This window comes from Oncorhynchus gorbuscha, linkage group LG18 (genome assembly GCF_021184085.1).
Source record: "Oncorhynchus gorbuscha isolate QuinsamMale2020 ecotype Even-year linkage group LG18, OgorEven_v1.0, whole genome shotgun sequence".
NCBI classification, from domain to species: Eukaryota; Metazoa; Chordata; class Actinopteri; order Salmoniformes; family Salmonidae; genus Oncorhynchus; species Oncorhynchus gorbuscha.
In genome coordinates, this window is record NC_060190.1 from 6,889,524 (window position 1) to 6,893,069 (window position 3,546).

Here is a 3,546-nt window from a genome sequence, read left to right on the forward strand (position 1 = left end):
CCTAATTCCCTAATAGGGAGTAGTGTGCTTGTGCTGTTTTACACATTAAAGTCACGAAAGTCCTTATCATTAATCTCATCTAGTTCAGTCATAACAAAAGCTCTAACCTGAATGGGTTTATCTGAATCGTACACTTATGAAGCTGCTATTTCATATTCTTACCCTGCAGCTGCATAGCTCTTTGAAAACCTCCTTCATATTTCATGTTGGCTGTGATCCAAAATGCATGGGTTAGAATAAGAACCGCAAATCGAGATTTTGGAGATGTCGAGGTTGTCGGATCCAATTTGATTCCGTATGCAGAGCTCCCTGCATCTGTCACGCAGTGTAAGACCCGGGTCCCTAACCTAATAGGGACCTGCCTGGGGTGACAGCGGCCAGTATGAATGACTGGACTACAACATTAATGTAGGTGGAGGAGCACAGAGCAGCAGACCTGGGTTTAAAGCTATTTGACATCTTTCAAATGCTTTGTGCCTTTGCTCTAGTCAAGCCCGGAGAGCCAGATGGGCCAGGTTGACACATTCGGGGCTATTCAATTGGTCCATTAAAATCAGGCGAGCTCAATCAAGCAGAGATGAAATGGTTTGGAAATTGGAATGATTTTGAATAGTGTTTGAACCCAGGTCAGCAGAGTAGTGAGCAGCAGCACTCAGATGTACTTTAATTTCTGTCCGCCCGACCGAAATAGAATGAAACGTCAGCAAGAAAAATGTTCTCCTCTCCTGCTCTGAGTTTGAGAATATTTATTTAGTTTTGGTCCCATTTCTCTCAGAGGGTGATGACTGTCTCCTCCACCAGGTTCACTGACTCAACCCCAAGTTGTTTATTTTGGGTTCTGTGTAGCAGGGGTTCATTTGTTATCTGTGCATTACAGGTCGACATTGTCTTGATAAACTGATCTAGAATCCGATTTTCCTGCCCCAGTTCTAGCATCAACCATCAGCAGGAACAGTTCAAACTGATCCAAGAGCTGCACGTACAGGCAACATCCACTAAAACCAGTTAAAGCCCCTCTAAAAGCATAGGACTATAAGTGTAGGTATTCTGTGTCAAGGGACAAGAATGGGAAGTATAGAGCGCTAGAACACGATTGGATCCTCCGGCTGGCTGTGAGGCTTAGAATGTAAGGGCTCTGTGGTTGAAATGGAGTCACATCCTCTTTGAGTGCCTCATGCCTTCTTGGCCCTCATGTTCTTTGGGAAAAATTGAATACAATTTGATGTGGTTTCAACTTGGAGTCGACTCCATAAAAAAGTGATCCTGTATCAAATGATGAGTGAATAACCAGGTGGCCTGTGAAAGTAAAGAATCACCACTACACACACAACCTGTGGTTTTGGGAGGGCACTGGGTCCATGTGTACAGGGGATTACCACAATCCTGTGAACTGGTGATGTGAGTTAGAAACTTGGACCATTGGAAGTAACTGAACTCCTGTACGCGTTGACACACACACACACACCTTGCCCTTCTCAACCCATACCTCTGTTTTGGGTCGGTTTTCTCTCCCCTCCCTCCTTTCACCATCTGTTGACTTGAAGACATCTTGTTACTTTCTCCTGATTGCCCTCTCCCTCTCACTCTTTTTCCCTCCTTCAGTTTGTCCTCTGCTTTTATTCAGCTTCTCCTCTAAACAGAAATAGCCCATTAATTTGTCCATTTGACAAAGACAGAAGGCATAAGTAGAATTTACATACTTGGATGGTTTCTTAAAAGGCTGCAGATGCTAGATGGAGTCGCTCTAGTAGATTAGCTGTAATTGTTGGGGGTAGCACAACTGGTGTGTGTGTATTTCTGTGAGTATTTTGGGTCGTTGTGTGCGTTTAGATTATATTGTGTGCGTTTAGATTATAGCAAAGCTGTTATCCAGAGAGCGTGTGTGTGCGTGTCTGAATGTGAGCGAGTGTGTGTGTGTGTGTGTGTGTGCATATTTTTGTGTATTAGTGTTTGTCTGAGTGGACATGTTCCGTTCAGACAGCTCTCCTTTTCCCTCCCCCTCTACTCCCCTCTTCCCTCCTTCTTTCCTCCCCCTCCCCTCTTCCCTCCTCTACTCTTTCCTCTTTCCTCCCCCTCTCCTCTACTCCCCTCTTCCCTCCTTCTCTACTCTCTCCTCTTTCCTCCCTCTCTTCCCTCCTCCTTAAGGAAATTAAGCGCATGACTCTGCTTATGTATGACTTACTGTCTTTGTTCTTGGCAGCATCCCAAATGGCACCCTATATAGTGCACTGCTCTGACCAGGGCCATAGGCACTTTGTAGGGAATAGGGTGCTATTTGGGATGGAGTCATCTCCTTTGGACTTTTTTTATTTTTAACCCTATTCCTATTTCTCTCTCTCTATTCGTCTAGCCCGGGTTCCTCCCTCACTTTCTACTCCTCCCTCCTTTTCATCCCTTCATTCTCCTCGAACACCCTCCTTTTTTTGAGCAATTCCAGAAATATTTATTCCAGATGTGTTTTTACCGTCTCACCCCGGCCCTTCCCCCTTAGATCTTTCAACATAATTAGCCAATTTCGCGGTGCCCCTTTAAAAATGTCTGGATTTGCCTAGTATTATTGCATGTCTGCCTTCATGACTACAACACAGTTCAGGGAATTTACCCTCTGTTTCAAATAGATGTTTATACTTTATTCATGTTAGTCAGGCTTCTAAAAGACAATTAATAATTTACTGTTGCCTCAAATCTGTTCTCGCTAAGGACATTTTTGGCTCTCCAGGACACTTACTCAAACGGCAGTGAACGAGCATAGCAACTCTTCTCTCTTCTTTCTACTTTTGAATTCCATAAAGTATTTCGATGGAGTGTTTTGTGTAACGTCGCCTGTGGCTTGAGGGTGATGGCTACAGTGCTCATTGTGAGGGCTCAAGCTGTGATGCGCGCGGAGCAAAGTGTTCCCTCCGGGGACAACACAGGCGAGGGACATTGGTTCCAGATGAAAGGGAGATGAGGGAGGAGGAAAACGGAAAGGAGAGATTGTTTCGATGTAGCGTTACAGACACAGCCAAGCCTATATATTTTATTCCCCTCAAACCGATCCAATTGTAAATTCTGTAAAACCAGCACATGGTGTATTTTGATCGAGCACTGCATAAATGCCAGTATCTGGTGTTGTGCGTGTGATTAAAGTGCATTACAAGTGTATGTTTTATAACAGACAGTCACGGCTTAATTAACATCGGGTAACCTAACATTAACTGATAGCACAATGGGGGAAGAGGAGAGCTTAATGAGGACTCTAGGCAATTACTCAACAAATATTTGGTAGCTAGCCTACATCTCCCTCTTTCCATTTTCTCTCTTGCAACACCACCACCAGTTATAACGGAGCAAATGAGAGGAATCTGACAGTGGGTTGCATCAGGGCAGATGATGTGAGGGAGGCAGTATACTCCATGACACTTGTGACCTATTTCTGATTTAAGCGCTACGATGAGTCTCTCTTTTTCTCCTCCTCCCTCGTTCTTTCTCTCACTGTCCTCTTATCTCTCCTAACGAACACACAATAGCTCTACTGGCGTGAGAAGAGCGAGGAAGAGGACACAC